Here is an 18531-nt window from a genome sequence, read left to right as displayed (position 1 = left end):
TTAGGGATTTTTCAGATCTGGGAAGCTTAGGAGGGAACAAATACTTTGGTAGAGGGAGTTGAAAAGTTGTATTTTGGATAAGATAAGACTTGTCCATTTGTTTTGTTTTTATCCACTCAAAAAACACAACTTTAAAAAAATTAAAAATAATTCGTAGCCTAGTGGTCTTTTGATTCAATGTAGAAGCTCTAGGTTTAAGAGGTCTTGGGTTCGAATTCGGACTAAAACAAAATTAAAATGATAATTTTTAATTCCTGATACCTAAGCGTCATTGATTGCTATTACTAAAGCTATTGATACTTCAGTATTAGTAATTAGTGATACATATCTGTTAAACGCGGAAAATGATCCAAATATATGTATATACTGATACTTTTAAATAAAGTGTCAGAACACAAGTATCAGTAAAGACCATTTTTCTAGTAGTGATAAGCTCAGAGTCAGCAATCATGGCTTCACAGAGGATGCTTTTTAGATTAGGCTCATCAACTACAAAATCCAAAAAGTTTTTCCCATAAGTTGTCTGCTAAACAATCCTAAAAGTTTTTCCCATGAGCTGTCTCAAACAACATCTGACCTGTTGGAGAACATAAAGGATAAAATTCAATTTTTTATTAAAGAAAGCTTAAAAACATTACAAGAACAATTCACACTCTCTCACAAATCACTCTCAAAAGCTTTGATTTGCTTCTTATGCTTTCTTCTTCTTGGAGTTGATACATACAACACAAATGGCATAGGTATTTATAGTAAATAAAACAAAAACATAATCATAACAATACATATGACCTAACATGTTCCACCAAGCTTTGATCATAGCACCAAACACATTCCACTCACCGAACATTCTCTAAAGGAATCCTTTAAGGGCATCCAAAGTGTAAAGCTAATATCTACTCAATTAGATGCTTTATGGACATAACATTATTGAACCATGATGATGGAGCATAAAGATGAAGGGCCATGTACATCCAGCACCTCATTCCACATAAATGAATTATTTATGAAAAATAAGTTTATTGTTTTCAACATTATAGAACTATTATGATGGAGCATAATGTTGGAGATGCCAGGCACAAATAGCCTGTGATCAGGGTCATCGTCGGAGGACCGACATTGGCTGGCGATTCAAATAGGTCCAGGAAGAATGATTCAAGATGTCCAATAACCAGCAGAGACGTTCTATGCAATATACTAGCCACGAAGCGAGCGAACACTAGGCAGGTGCCCATCATGTGGACAGATGGCGATGATGAGGGAGTGTTGTACCGGCATGAAGACGCATTAGTGACTAGTGCTGTTGTCATGAGCAAAATGTTCGTTTGGATATTGGTGGATACTGGGAGTTCAATAGACGTCTTATTCAAGTCAACCTTAGACGAAATGGGAATAATGGACCTGAAGTTGGAGATTACTAGCAAATCCTTGAAAGGGTTTGGTGGGGAAAGATTGATTCCCCTCGGTCTAGTCGAGTTGCCTATCACAATAGGCTCTACCTCTTTCTAGAAGACCATGATGTTGGATTTCCTAATAGTGGATGAGAACAACCCATATCAGATAATCCTAAACAAGCCTTTCTTGAGAGTTAGCAAAGCATAATATCTAATCATTGCCTGACTTTTGAATATCACATAAACAAAGTCGTGGGAGTAGTAAAGGGAGATCAACGGATTGCCCGAGGGTGCTATGCTGCAACAGTGAAGGAGACAATGTAAATCACCTCGTTGGACACTCAAGAAGACTCTAAAAAGAGTTGGTATGAACCAGTTGAACAGTCGAAATAATGAGTATAAAGCAAGAGGAACTAGAAAAGACTATCAAGATCGGATCAAGGCTAAAAAAGAGATTGAAGAGAAAGCTGAAATACTATCTAAGTAACCCAAGAGGGGGGTGAATTGGGTTATCAAAATTTATGTAAAACAAACCACACAATAATTTAAATCTAATGCCTTAATAAGAACAAAAATAATATATTTAATCAAGCAAGATAATAAAAGAGTAAAGGAAGAGAAATCAAACATGTGATTTTTACGTAGTTCGGCTAACCGTGCCTATGTCCACATCTCCAAGCTCACCGGGCTTGAGGATTCCATTAAACAAGTCTCCAAGACTTCAACCGCTCTTACAATTGACTTCCAAGGTGTCAATAAACCTTTACAATAAGAGATTATCCTCAATCTCTTAACCCAAATGTATCCCAACACTTACAATCTCTCAATTTAATTTTCAAGAATATTACAAATTAAAACTCTCTCACACAATATGTTTGATTACAAATGAAAATCTAAAGTGTGAGTAAATGAGATGAATACAAGAATTTAAGGCTTAATGAAAGTTATATACTCAATAATTTGCTCAATGATAATTGTTGGAATCGTTTTTGTTTGAATTTGATTGAGCTTATTTATAGTTGAAGCTGGAATATAGCCGTTGTTGACTTTCTTTTGAATGTCGGATCGTTGTTAATTAGATGTCGGATCACTGTTTTGACTGGTCAATATGACCATTGGACTGAATTTTCAAATTGTCGGATTACTGTTTTTAAGATGCCGGATCGCCGTTTTCAAGATGTCCAGAGGCTACTCTTCAATTCTATTCGATGTCAGCTAGCAGTTATCAAGATGTCGGTTAGCAGTTTGCTAAAATGACTGCTATAGTGAACTATTTTATAGAATTACAATTTGACCCTAAAACTTTATAAAATTATACTATGACCCAAAACTTTATAAAACTTATCAAATAAGTCCATCTCCAGAATTTTAAGCAATATTTGCTAATTTGAAAGTTCTCAAAACTTTTCAATTTAAAACATGAACATGAAAACAACTAATATCATAAAATCACTTTTCATTGAATATAAAACCTTTATAATATAAAAATATATGAAAAATAATTTGAGCATTTAACAATCTTAATCAAGTTTGTTATCATCAAAATCAACATTAAAGAAATATTTATATTAACAAAAGCTGGTATACTGCTTATGAACATATGCTGATGTGTTTACCTGGTTGTATGATGACATGTCAGGGATAAATCCAATAATTGCCTGCCATAAATTAGTAATAAATAAATATGTTCGACCAGTGAAGTAAAAGAGAGAGTGTTTCAACCAAGAGAGGTATGATGCCTTAAACATGGAGGTGGAGAAGTTGTACGAGCAGGCTTTATTAGGGAGGTTAAGTATCCTTAATAGAACTCCAACGTAGATTTAGTGAAGAGAGCAAACGAAAAGTGGCGGATGTGTGTGGATTTCATAGACCTCAATAAAGCATGCTCGAAGAATAGCTTCCCATTACCCAAAATTGACCAGTTGGTTGATTCAATAGCTGGCCATGGTCTGCTAAGTTTCATGGATGCCTTCTCGGGCTATAACCAAATATCAATGTTTGAGCAGGACGAGGAGCATACTGCTTTTATTACAAACATTAATTTATTCTATTACAAGGTGATGCCATTTGGCCTGAAGAACAGAGGCGCAACATACCAAAGATTGGTCAATAAAATTTTTAAACCATTGATTAAATGAACAATGGAGTTGTATGTGCATCACATGATTACAAAGTCTAAAGATTTGGCTGAACACACGCTACACTTAGAGGAGACATTCGAGCTGCTGAGAAGGTATAAAATGAAGCTTAACTCATAAAAATGCATATTTGGGGTGAGTTTATGGAAGTTCTTAGGGTTCATAGTAAGCCACAAGGTCATTGAGGCAAACTCTAAGAAAATCTTAGCAGTCATAGAAATGAAATCCCCTCGCACACTTAAAGAGATATAAAGTCTCACAGGAAAATTGGATACTCTAAATCAATTCATATCGTGGGCAATAGATAAATGTCATGTCTTTTTTTCCAGATGAGGAATGGGAGAAAAATGGAATGGACGGTGGAATGCGACGAGGCGTTTCAACAGCTAGCAATATTTGCTTAAGGCCCTACTACTATCAACGCCTCAAGAAGGAGATAAGTTATACTTGTATCTGGCCGTATTCTAGTGGGCTACGAGCACAGTTATAGTAAGGGAAGAGGCAGGGATTCAATACATGTTGTATTATACCAGTGGAGCGCTACTCGACCCATAAATGAAGTATCTGAAGATGGAGAAGTGGGCTTTGGCTTTGGTTATTGCAGCTCCAAAGTTGAAGCCTTATTTCCACACGTATCTCGTGATTGTAATGACAGATCAGTCGTGGAGACAGGTGCTGCACAAACCATAAGCTTCTGGCCGCTTGGTAAAATTGTCTGTTGAATTGAGCGAGTTTGACAGTAGTTATCAACCCCGGGTTGCAATCAAGGCTCAAGCTTTAGCATATTTTATTGCTGAATGTATTGAGGCAAATAAAGAATCTAGCAGGGGTAATGGAGTAAATAAAGAAGATTCCGGTGGAGTATAAGCAGTGATGGCGGATGGCTCCAATGGGGAATAAGGGATAGGAGCAGGTGTGGTCTTAATCAGCCTAGAAGGTGTGGAAATTTCCTACGCTGTAAAGCTCGAATTTAAAGCCACTAACAACCAAGCAGAATACAAAGCCTTATTTATTAGGTTAACGCTAGCACTAGCACTACAAGCAGAAAGAGTAAAAATTCAAACAGACTCTCAGTCGGTGGCTAATCACTTCAATGAGAGCTTCCAAGTGAAGGATGAAAAAATGAAAATTACTCTAAATATTCCAAACAGATTGTGGCGAAGTTTAAAGAAGTGGAGGTTAAACAGATATCAAAAGGAGAAAATTTTCGAGCAAATATCCTACTAAGAATGGGTGCAACCTCAAATGCGAAGATGTCTGAATTGGTTTTAGTGGAGGTTAAAATCTTTCCAAGTATTTGGCAAGAAGCGAAAATGGTGTATTTAGGTGCAGGAAAGTCATGGATGGATCTGATAATCTCATATATCCGAGATAAAACTCTGCCTATAGACAAATGACAAGCGAGGAAGCTTAAATGTCCGGCGGCTAAATACATATTGGTCGACAGGGTGTTGTACTTGCGAGGGAGGGTATACTTTGCCCCTTTTACGATGTCTAAATGATGAAGAAGCAGATTATGTATTGAGGCAAATACACGAGGTGATTTGTGGGAATCACTTTGGAGCAAGATCTTTGGCTTTTAAAGCCTTAAGACAAGGGTACTTTTGGCCAACGATGTGTCAAGACGCACATGAGAGGAATAAGAGTTGTAAAAGTTGCCAAAGCTTTGCCAACTTCCTTACGTAGCCACCAGAAAAGCTTAATTTGATGTTTTCACCATGGCCATTCACTCAGTAATGGGTTAATTTAATCGGGCCCTTCCCTAAAGGACATGGGGAAGTAACATACGTCATTGTCGCCGTAGACTACTTCACGAAGTGGGCCGAGGTTAAAGTTTTAAACAAGGTCTTAAAAAGAAGACGACTAACTTTATTTTGAAGAAACATTGTGTGCAGATATAGGGTCCCTTATGCTCTCATTATAGATAACAGTAGGCAGTTTAACAATCATAATTTCAGAGAAGTCTGTAAGAATCTAGAAATACATTTGAAACTTTGCTCACCAGTACATCGACAAACAAACGGGCAAACAAAGGTAGTAAACAAAACTATTAAAGCTTCTGAAGACTAGGCTTGGTGGGAAGAAAAGGGCTTGGGTTGATGAGCTACCTAGCGTGCTATGGGCATTTAGAACCACTCTTAAGATAGCCATAGGAGAAACCCCCTTCGCATCGGTCTTTGGACACGAGGTTGTAGTTCCTATTGAGATTGGAATGAGTACTCACCGCCCAGAGTATTTCAATGAAAAGAAAAAAAATGAGTAGATGTGTTTAAACTTAGATCTATTAACTAAAAAGGAAAGAACTAGCCTCAAGAAGAGTAGCAGAATATCAACGAAGAGGTCTCGCTATTATAATCAGAATGTATGGCCGCAGCAGCACAAGAGTGGCGATTGGGTGCTCACGAGGGCAAATCAAAACATAAGAGATCCCAACCACAATGTGCTTGGTCTTAATTGGGAAGGATCATACAGAGTCTTGAGAGCGGTTAGACTAGGGGCATACAAATTGGCTTATGTAGATGAATGGGAAGTAAAGAGGTCCTAAAATGCCGAGCACTTGAAAAAATATTTCCAGTAAGCTTCTTATAAGGATTCAATCATTTCTTTTAGCAGTTTGAATTATTGAGAATCTATGGCATGTAATTTGTTTACTATGAGTAAAATTTATATATGGACGTCATATTATTTAATTTATTTGCAATATGGGAGTGTTTAATAAAAATACTCAAAGTCTCGAAGCCTGCTTAAGGCAAGATAAGAGTCAAAGTCTGCCTCACTAGATTGATATGATGAAATCGAGCGGACATCATAAAAAATTGCATAGCAGATAAAATGCTCGAAGCCTGCTCGAAGTAGGACAAGAGCCAAAGTCTGTGGTTAATTGAGAGCCAAAAATATAATTTGAGTAAGGCCTTAATGAGTTTTTAAAGGAGGATCCACATTTGCTCCCTGGGATTCCCTGTCACAGGAAGGGGCTGCATCAACTGTGGCCTTAGGAGGTCCCCCTGTTTCCCCACCATCGTTATTCTGCTCATTCATGTAAGCATTCACACTAGCCTCGAGCTTCTTTATGTCCAGCTCTGGATACTCAGTCTTTAGCACAAACATGATACAATCATAGCAGAATGATAATCCCGAGTCGTATTCATCAACATTATGCTTTTCCAAGGAGTCAATCTTGCTTTAAAGACAAGACGTTTTTGCTTCAAGATGGCACTCAAAAGCAAACCTCTGGGTATCGAGATCTTTTCTAGAGTTGACAAGTTCACCTTTGACGCTCGATAACTCTCGTTCGAGATGCGATCCTTTAGACTCAGATAGGGTCACGTTCTCTTCAAGCTCGAGGATCATAGTATTAGTTGATTGCTTCTTTTCTTGCTCCAACTCTTTCTTTAAGTTTTGTTTTTTGCTTTCAATTTCTTATCACAATTGGTAACTCTGGACTTATAAAGCATAAAAGCAGCAGAAAGTTGGTATGCACTCCGTTGAATGGTACTAAACAATTCAAGAAGGTTACGATCATTCAGCTCCATGAGAAACTCATGCTTTATGTGCTTTGCGAGGTCCTTCTGGGAGGGGTTCAGGAGATTAGGTTCCTGACTTTACTAAAGAGGTCATGATCGTCTCCTCGAGGGAGTAAAAATCGTTAAGTCTTGGGTTGAAGACTTCTTAACTAAGCCCTTAGTCTCTACAGAAAGAGGAGGAGGAAGTGCTTGAAGGGGAGAAACATCGTTTATGGCACCAGGTTTCTTGGGAGGAGCAGATAAGTTGCTTGAGGTGCTGTTAGTGCAACCTCGTTTCTTCATTTGGCCAAAGATGCTACTCATTATTTCAGCTTTGAATACTAGTTGGAATTTGACCAAGCTGTCAATAGATAACAAGTCTCTGCACGAGCTTGCATTGACCAAAGCTGTCTCAACTCGTAGCTTTGGCTCTTCGTTTATGTTGTAAACCATACTCTAAGAAACTGAAACACAAAAGGATGGGTGAGAAAGACAGTGAAAGCTAAAAAGAGAAGTACAATGGATAGTGAGCAACCAGGAGTACAAAAGCGGGTAGGGGTGCGATTGTCTCCTCTGGGTGTAGAGACTACTTGATTTTCTTTGCTAGAAAAGCTTGCTCTCTCAATTACCCCATGAGGTTGGGAGATCTACAATATGTTTTTTTCTTCTATGAACTGCTCATAAAGTAGTACTAGCCAGCATCTTTTGGGCTACTTCTTAGCAGGTACAAGTTCTTTATCTCTTCCTCAGTAGGTTCGCCCATTTCACACTTCTGGTATAACACGTATAAACCGGAGAGGACCTTCCACCTATTAGGATTAAGCTAGCCAAGAAACAAATTTAGCCTTCCCAAAATTTTAACAAAATAGGTCTGAAGTGGCCGCTTGACACCAAGTTTGAAACATTCTAAGTATAAGGTTACATATCCCTTTGGGGGTCGACTAGAAGTATTGACTTTATTAGGTATCCTAAAATCAATATCATGAGGAATGTTATACACCGCCCTGAGCTTATCTAAGTGTTCTTATGTGGTTTCGCAATCTATAAAATCAGTAGGGTAAGACTCGGTTTTAGCCTTATAAATAGTCTTGACTTTCTTCACTGGTCAAGAATCCTTGGGAGAACTCTCTTCACAACTCTCATCCTTACCAGTGCTTGTTGCTACACTAACACCAAGACTCTCGCCATATCTTGTTTTCCTCTCACAACTCTCTCGTGGAATCTATCTTCTTCCGATGAGGAAGAAACCTCAAGGGACATCCTCATAGAGTTATCTCTAATCCTGTATGGTCTGGCTTCCTCTAAAGGGATTTTAGGGTTAGGAATTGACCCTTTAGATGGGTCAGGTAAAACGCCCAATTCATCCCCACCATCAATGTCTATCATTGTGTGCTTTCCCTGGACATCGTAGCAATGAAAACCAAAAATTAAAAAAAAAAAACGACATGGAAACAACTGAGCAAGATCAAAACAATGAGTTTAGGGAAAAGTACCTGAAAAGATCTGGAGCCGGGAAGATGAGTAGCGCAATATAGCAACAGAGGAGAGGGTACTTGTTTGAAAGTGAAAGGTATAGTTTAGTCGAGATTGAGGAAGTAAGAAAGGGAAGAAAAAGAAGAGGGAAATTAGGGATTTATTAAAAATGAAGGAAAACGTTTTGGGTGATTTCATGATGATTTGAAAAGCCGTACTACGGGAATCCAAAAACTCCATTTTAAGGTTCAAACGCTTGGCCAAGTTTTAGCCACGTCACACACATTTAAAGCGAAGAGATAGAAGGACAGGTCATTAAAGGTTTTTGGAATAGAAATCCATCTCTTCCTGGTTAAATTTGTAGTTTCTAGTCTTATTACATTTCACTTTAAACACTAAAAATTGGGGGACTGGTGTTTAGGGTAGGGAATTACCGCTACCAGATATTGATGGAACGGAACGGAACGAAGCCTACACCCTTCACCTTGGAATTACCATTGGGTGATGTAAAGTCTCAAGGAGGAGTCTAACTGATCGCATGTGCAAGATTGACCAGAAGACCAAGCTTGCTCAGTCGTTCCAGATACCTCGGTTAAACTCAAACTGTTGAGCTCCTCACGAAAAGTTAGCCATAACATCCATGCACACCTGGGCGTTGTAACCGCAACTCAATTAATTATTTTGTTGTGTGCACATTAACTCATGATTTAACCAGTGCATTCATTCCGATAACAGCCAGGTATTGAAAATGATGTGATAATCTCGGGTGCCTGTAAGAACCCTGAAAAATCCAGAAAAATGCATTTTTTTCTAGATATACAAATTTTCTTCCAAAAAAGAGAAAAAGATTCTCCCTGAACCAGAAAATTAAAAAAAAAAATCACGAGAGAAGTGACGTAAGTTTCTTACAAGAAAACCCAATTACTGACTTGAATCGCTGGAAAAATATATGGCATCCCCTAACAACTCTCTATGATTGCAGGTGACAATGGAACGATCGTACATGGCTGACGATATCCAGTCCATCAAAACGGCAGTAGGTAATTCCCTGTTAAAACAAATTGTAGAGCTGACGCGGCAACCTGTTGCTATCATAAGCTCGACCAGATTTTCACCTTAACACTTGGTTCGCCTAGTACTAATTTTACAACTTCTCAGAACTTCTTAGTGACATATAGATGATAAAAGTAAAAGATAAAATTCATTGTTTAATTACTTTGAGCAAGACCGCATTTGCAGGAGGTATTGCCTCAAACATGTTCCTTAAAAAATTCTAGATTATTAGTCCCCCACCAATTATCCACCACAAGTGGCAAATTAAAACAGTGCAGTTTATATCAGGAATCCTGTAGCAATGGCTCTTGCCATAGTTCCTGTGCCACCACCAACATCGACCAAGGACTTCAAGCCCTTGAAGACCTCTTTACAATCTTCAATCACAACAATTGTTATCAGCTCAGAGTCGGCGATCATTGCATCATAGAAAATGCTTTCGAGATTAGGCTCAGCAGCTACAAAATCCCAAAAATTTTTCCTAAAAGTTGTCTGCTAAACAATCCCAAAAGCTTTTTCCCATGAGCTGTCTCAAACAACGTCTGATCTGCTGGTGATCAAAAAATTTGCATTAATCGCATCCATTTTAGGTGATTAAAAAATTTGCATCCACCTTAGAGAATTTAATCTACATTTCTCTTTATATAGTTGTAGAAACTGATGGTTGAACAAAGGATGCATGTGATAGACAACTATTATAGAAGCCCACATGGCTAACTCAATTTCATTGATTGGTTGGAAGAAATAGAAGGAGAGGAGAGGCATGGAAAGGAGAGAGAAGGAGAGAAAATGTTTGGGGGGGGGGGGGGGGGGGGGGGGGGGGAAACAAGATCGATCTCAATTTTATTATTTGGTTTGACATAAAATTTATATTTTTTCCCTTATTTCTTTCCCCTCTTCTCCTCTCCTCTCCTCTCCTCTCCTCTCCTCTTGTTTTATTTCTACAAACCAAACATGCCATTAGGATGGAGAGTTGATGAGCCTTACGTACTATCAGGTGTAGGCTAGTCTTTTTGTCTTACCCTATTTAGTAGTAGACTCTTGTGTACGAGTTTGAATCCAATACCATATAGAAGTTTGCATGGACTTAATTTATACTCAAAATCTAGATCAAGAGGTCAGAGTTGTCTAAGCCCATATACTTGATACAAGATTAATTCTCAACCAATGTCCGGCTAGATGTAGTTATTTATTAGTTCGCTCTCCTCATTATCCACCAAATTCTTGATATGGCGGATAAGAAGTATGGGTTTGGTGGTGTAATTCCAACAAAAATGCAATGACAAATACTACCAAACATGCTTTCCATTTTTAAACACATCATTTTCAGAAAATCATGAATTATTTAAAAAATAACGTCAAACATCCTATCAAGTGGCCATATTTCAACTAAGGTCTCAGATTCATTGTTAGGTATTTGCGAAAGGAATTGAATTATTTGTTTCTTTTTTCTAAAGACGATGAAGACTCCCACAAGTAATGTCGATGTTTTGGTGGGGCCAAAAAAAAAAAAAAAAAGAAGCTGAAAAGGACATCAGAAACAATTATGTAGTTGCTCGATCAATGGAGTGGCCAGGAACTTTTTTCGAGCCGCGCTGGATCTCGACGGTGCAAGAAAATTTATAAATAAAGAGAAACCATACACAACCACTAGGGCTTGCCAAATGGCTACCTGTGAAGAAAGTGGTTCGAGTCCCTGCAAATGCATTACAGAGGTTTAATTTAATTTTTCTTTCTTAAAATTTGAGTGAAGACAGTCTTTCTCTTAAGAGGGGAGTTGCCGTCTCTAGAATATTTAAGAGGGTTAAAATCTGAGCAGTGCCAACGTCCCTGGCAATAATTCTCTCAAGAGGGGAGTTGACATCCCCGGAATAGTTGAGAGGGTTAAAATCTTAGCGGTGTCATATCAGAGTTGATGTAAACTGGTCTCAGTAATTATATGGTTGTAAATATCATTAGTAATAGTCTCTAAAAAAAAAAAAAGAAACGATACACCTAATAAGAGAGTGTTAACATTTTTTTTTTCCAGAAAATCATGAATTATTTAAAAATAACGTCAACCACCCTATCAAGTGGCCATATTTCAACTAAGGTCTTTGCGAAGGGAATTGAATTATTTGTTTCCTTTTTTTTTTTTTCTAAAGACTATGAACAATGTTTTTGAAAACATTAAATAAAAGATACACCTAATAACGTCAAACCATGAATTGAAATATTTTGGCTGGGGGTAGAAGACATCAGAAAACAATAATGTAGTTGCTCGATCAATGGCGTAGCCAGCAACTTTTTTTCGAGCCACTTTGGATCTCGACGGTACAAGAAAATTTATTAATAAAAAATAAAAGATACACCCAATAACAGAATGTTAACGTTTTTCTTTTTCTTTTTTATCTTTTTTACTATTTGTTGCTTAAATTAAAACGAAATAAATGTTTTTGAAAACATTATATTGATATCGGAAATAATAATAACAAATATACTATAAGTAGATTGATTTACTGTATTTATAAATTCAGTATCCTCTATAATTGTTCTTGATGAGCTTTTCTGTTTCTAGACAATCTTAACTAACAATCAATATTTTTTAATTCTCTCATTACAACTATTGGCTTTTTTATCTGTTGGTTTTTGAAGTTTCAAAAACATTTTAAAAAAAAAATAATGCCAATCACCCTTTCCCTGTGGGACTATAGTTTATTTCAGTTTATGGGTAAATACATATCTTGATCTTGGGTGAGCTTGTAATGTAATATTAAAAAATTAGTAAAATAATTTACCAGTAACTATTTCTTAATTTAAATTAGTTTCTTTTAGATCTATCAGGGATAATTTAGGTCATGAGATCATTTAGGTGTCGTGAAGAAACTATAGCAGGAAAAGTACGTGAGGATGTGGAGGTTTGAGGTATCAGGATTTACATGAGAATTGTTAACTTTCGTATTTCATTTTTGAATTATTATGGTGTACACGTTGATAAAATCACATGTTAAAGATTTTACCTTAGATCGTGAGAATAAAAGGTTCCCTTGAAAAATTGTGTATGCTGAATTATTTTGCTCATTTATTTTTTTATTTTCTATTTGTGATGGATTAATGGGCAATTGGTTTAATTTGTTGTGTTGAATTGGCGGCGGAAGTTTGGAATTTGACACAATTTTTTTTAATAATTTTAAACCACCAAAAAGATGAAGGATTAGGTCGGACCCTACCTGTCATATAAATTTGATAAAGATAAAATACATATAGAGGGGATATAGACCAAAAAATCCAAACTAAAGAAAAATACAAAAAACAATCTAAGGCAAAGCTTAATAAATGGAAACATAATAAATGACAAATACACTGATGTATGTTAATGTTTCTTATTTTATGAAATTGGTTTTCTTTAATTTTGCAAGATAATTAGTTGGTGTAAGACTGACCAGAGACTGTTACGGAATTTTCAGGTGATGGGATCTTTAAAATAATTAAACTTAATTTACAAACTTAGACTTGCTTTAGGTTTGAGTTTTTTCAAATCTTAAGAAGTAGATTATGTGTGTTATATTAGACCTAGTTAGCTAAATTGGTATAATAGCTCTTATGGCAGCACACGAAGTCTTATGTTTGAACTGCACTCGAATGGGCGGGGAAGGAAGAGTGAATTGGCATCATACTAATAAGAAAAAATTGGGCTGCCTTGTTCAAGGTTTAGATATCCGAACAAAACTATCACAATGTTTATTTTAAGAGATTTCGATAGATTAACTTTATTATAAATATCAATAGATTCTAATGTAATTAAAAAAATAGATTGAGATACAGGATACACTGTTTTTTAGAACCTTTTGACACCATAGTTAGGGGTAGTTTATTTTTTGTCTAAATTTTGAATTTTACTTATTTTCATACGTGCTCATAAGGAGAATCTAGCTTCGTACAAGAAGGCATTAGAGCACTCACGGGATTTACAATCTTTAAGTTTTTTTTAATTTATTTTCTATCATTTACTTCTGCTTATAAGTTGTTTATGTCTGAATGAAAAAAGTTAAAGATTTTGACTTCTGTTTGAGTGGCAAAATATATATCGTAATGGAACTTTAATATTCTCTCTCATAATACCCTTATTAAATAAATAAATTTCCTATTATATAAATTATTCTTTTGTTATTTTTTTATTTATCCCTCCTTTTTTTTTCTTATATGCATGTATTCAAATACTATTTTTTTTTTTTTGTGAATGAGAATTTTAAACATAACATAACTTTAGATGAGTATGTTTTATAATAGGTCTATCTCTTCTTTATATTTACTATTTTTATAATAAATTTTGAATTTTATTTAGTACATTAATTTTAATTCAAATGATTAAACAATTTTTTATTAGCTTATGTAATTAACAAAAAACAAATATCAATATAATATACTAAAAGGAACATTAGCAGCATCATATATTAGTGTAAAAGACTACATGTGTTAAATATATATTTTATTTTTCATGCTTTGTTATGGCAAACATTGTCAAATTTTTTTTTTACTAATGAAATTATTTATTTATAATTTGTCATGTTTTTAAGTAATAAAATATAAGTATTATTAATATTTATGAGGTTATATATTGTCAAAATATTATATTTTAGATGTTTATTTTTTGAAAAACAAACAACTTAACACTTATATTCAGATATTAAGAAAAATGTCATTTAAATATATGTACTCAGACCTATTCAGACTTTAACCAAATTTTGATCTATTCAAGTTTTAGGCAAAAAGAAAAAGAAAAAAAAGCTACCTTAGTACTATTGGAATCCTTATCATGAGCTCTATACAGCTATATCAATATTTCGGCAACAAAGCTTTTGTTCATCGTAATAGATCTATGACGAATCAAGTTCTGTTGCCGACGATATAGGTATTGTTGTGCAGAGCGATGACAAGGAATTCGTGGCACCAATTATGAAGTCAACGGATAACATCAATAAATTGCAGGCGATGGTTGGTGGTGGCTCCAGCGGCTATTTTATTTTTAATTAATAAATCAAAATAATAATAATTTATTGTAATATAAAACATTAATATATATAGTATAGTCCATACAATACTAAATATGGTATTGTATTACATTTATCACTTTATAATATAAAATAATACAATCTAATCTAATCCAATTGAATATAGTGTGGCACTCCAAACACCCTTGTAAGAACTATGCATTTAACTGAAATGTACGAAGCGACTAGTTGTTTAACGAATGCTTTCAAGAAAGATTAAAGAGACGAACTTGCAAGGGAGTGCAATGAAAAGAGAATGGAAAAAAGTTATGCTTACAAAGAAGTGCACAACACTTTGCAAAAAACGAAAAGTTTTAGGATGGTAAAATTATAAAAATTGATAAATTTTAAAAAATTTGATCAGTTTCACCCCTGTAACTTTTTTATCTCTCATGTAGAGAAGCCTGCACGAACCGGTATCAAAGCATGGTTTAATTAGTTAATTCTAAAGATCCGACCTAACTATCTACAACCAAAAACAATTAACCCATAAAAAAGTATTGTAGCAAGATCAGTTTGTACATGTTTTTTAAAGCTCTTGTTCAATTTCCTATTGTATTCTTAAAAGATATTTCAAGTAAGTAATTTATTCAGCATGTATTATAACTAAATTATTCAGTTCTTCTCTAGTAGAGAAACCTACTCCTTTGTAAACTTTTGTGTGCTTATAAATGAACAAATTTTATGTTATAAATCTTTCATTAAAAATCAAGTTTCATTTTATTGTTCTTAACGAATGTTTTCAATTAGTGAAGCGTAAAATTAAGCTCTAGAGAAAAAACTTATGTTTTCAAAAAAAACCCAAAAACCCTGAAAAAGGACCTTTGAATGCCTAATTTTTACTCATAAAGTATCATTTTAGCTGAAGGATAGGTGTTTTAGGGGAAAAGGGAGGCATTGTGTTTGGATTTCCATGCCCCTAATGTGAAAAAGGCTTTTTTTTTTTTTTAAAGCTTTAATTTTAATTGAAAAGTTTGATTGTAAACTCTAAACTTTTAGAAAACAATTTTCAGAAAATTTTCAAAAGAAACCTTATTTTGGTCAGTATTTGTGACAAAATAATTTGTTAACCAATTCAATAAAAGTTTGGAAAGGAATTGGGGAGTATCTAGTAGAGAAGAATAACTGTTTATGTGATTGTTAGAACTTAAAACTTAACTTGCATGCCTTAATTTAGACAATTATACTTGTTTTACTTTACAGCACTGTTCTGTTGAAGCATTCAGTGAATATATTAAACAAGTTGATAATTTAGGAAGATTAGTTATAATAAGAAATCATATAAATTGTAACATTAAACTTAGAATTATTACTAATAGAAGAATAGAAATAGCATTTAACTAGGGATATAATATAGGGTATAACATAGAGAACAATAATACTGAATGATTAATTTAGAAGAAGTTATAATCAATAATATTATAAATAGCAAGTCTTTAGCATTATTTACTTTCCGTTGTTCGCAACTTAGCAAACCTAAGTTATTAAGTATATTAGAATATCTTCAAAATAGCCTTAGGATAATACATAAAGGAATCCCAATTACTGGTATCAAAATACAAGTTGTTAAGGGAATAATAGGAGAAGTCTAGAAGTATTTACAATTTCTTAGAAAGATTTAGCAAATCTAGCAGAAAGATCCTTTTTGTACTAGGTTTTGTGCTAAGTTTTGTGAGAATATCATTATTGAGAGAAAATTGAGTGGCAGCCTTTTCAAGCACAACTTATTAATACGAAGACGTAATCAACCTTACCCTTCATAACAATAATAATGAAAAGCGGAGAGTTCAAAAGTAAAAGGAATTGACAACAACAAAAAATGTCCAATCCCATAAAAGCCTGAGAAAATAGAAACTAAGAAAAAGCTACCTTTCAAAAGTCATCTCACAAAATTACGTGCAAGTCAAGCAAGTCCTCAATGATCCATAGCCATGGAAAAATATATGGTGAACATCCTCACAGCACTGCAGATTCTCATCCACTAGAGCTGAAGGAAAGTCATCTAAGAGGAACCACCTACCAATCACATGTTCATTTACGGGTTTTCCAAGAGCTGTAGGAAAGTCTTCCGATACACACAATAAATTGAGAATGATAAAACCTGCTTGGATGCATAGATATTTCCTATTTCAAATTTGCTTTGTTATCATAGATGTATATATACACATGGATATATTATGTAATAATCCTTTTGAACGAAAACTTTCTAGAGTGAACGTGTGCTCTTTACAAAATTCATATTGAAGCAATGCATTGCTAAAAAAAATTTGTAAAGTGATGACGTTCGTGGAAGAGAGTAACTTGATGAAGTACCTTTACGGCATCAAATAATCAAATATGGTTCTCTATAATAATCAAATATGGTTCTCTCTCTGTCTTTTTTTTTTTTCTTCCTTAGAAATAAAAAATCTTGTACAAAATATATTACCTTCTCCACTAGATAGTACTCTCCAAGCTCTGGGTGGAATTGAACTGCTTTTTCTCAAGTGACTATTTGAAGAAGCAGTACTCCAAAACTATAAACATCTGATTTTGGATTTAAATGTCCACTAGCTGCATAGTTGGAGTGAGGTAACCTCTAATTTAGAACACAAAAGGTAAATATATGTTAAAAAAATAACAAAATATATGTTAAAAAAATAACATACAGTTTCAATCACTCGTTCATTCATGAGCACAAAGGCTCAATTTATATAAGTATCTAAAACACAAAAAATAAAATGATGCAATTAACATAAATTGAGAATGATAATTCCTAACCCCTAGCAGAATCAAGTTTCTCTTCTTTAATTCCAAAAATATGTGAGTCCTATATATTTCATTCTCATTCTCCCTTCTACTTTGACAAGTAAATAATATCAATCATTTTTATTTTGAATCTCGATTCTCTAAATCACAAGTAACAAAAAATTAGTAATATAAAAATATATTTTTACTTCACGCCCAATTGATGTTAATTTCAATAGTGGAGTACTAAGATGGGGTAAAATGTTGACATAAAACTTATTTGGAGATTCATGGTGCGTTTACCGATTGGTAATTGAAATCAACTAGAATCGAAATGGGCTATAATGGAAATAAAATAAGTTTTTTACATAAGTTATAGGAATCAGAATCGGAATGGGATCTAATCCTATTAATGTGTTCACTTTATCTTAAAATTGGAACGAATTGTTTTAATAATAATAATAATTATTATTATTATTATTATTATTATTATTATTTATAATAATTGTGAATATTATTTTTTAAAAAAATATTATTATTAATTACCATAACAAAAATAATGAAATTAACAACAACAACAACAATGTATAACAACGACGATGATGATGATAATTTTAAACAACAATAACAGTAGCAGCAGCAGCAATAGTAATAATAGTAGTAGTAGTAATAATAATAATTATTATTATTATTTTCATTGTTATATTACTATTACTATTATTATTGTTATTATATTATTATTGTTATTATATTATTATTGTTATTATTATCATTATTAATATAATTAGTGTTGTTGTCGTTCCTCTATGATGCTGTAAATTTTTTTACAGCATCAATAATGTATTAATTGTGAACCATTAGATCTAATCAATGGTATACAATATTTGTGCTAAAAAAATAATTTAAAAATAATGGTAACCGTTCAAGTGGGTGGATAATTTTTGTAAAATAATTGTGACCACCCTTAGAGTTTGAAAGAATTTCACTTAAATAGTATATTTATTTAAAATTATTTTTCAGCCCTCCTTTAAATTTGTAATATGATAATCTCTTTTAAATAAATCTTCCAAAATCAGTTACCATTAAGTATAAAATATAATATCAAGTAGGTTATTTAACACAAAGTCTTGTAATAATTTGTATTGTATGAATTTAATTACAAACCATTAATACCTAAACAATAATGATAATAGAAAGCATTGCAATAAACTATTTT

Source organism: Citrus sinensis, chromosome 5 (assembly GCF_022201045.2).
Source record: "Citrus sinensis cultivar Valencia sweet orange chromosome 5, DVS_A1.0, whole genome shotgun sequence".
NCBI classification, from domain to species: domain Eukaryota; kingdom Viridiplantae; phylum Streptophyta; class Magnoliopsida; order Sapindales; family Rutaceae; genus Citrus; species Citrus sinensis.
Note: the sequence above shows the minus strand (reverse complement) of the source record.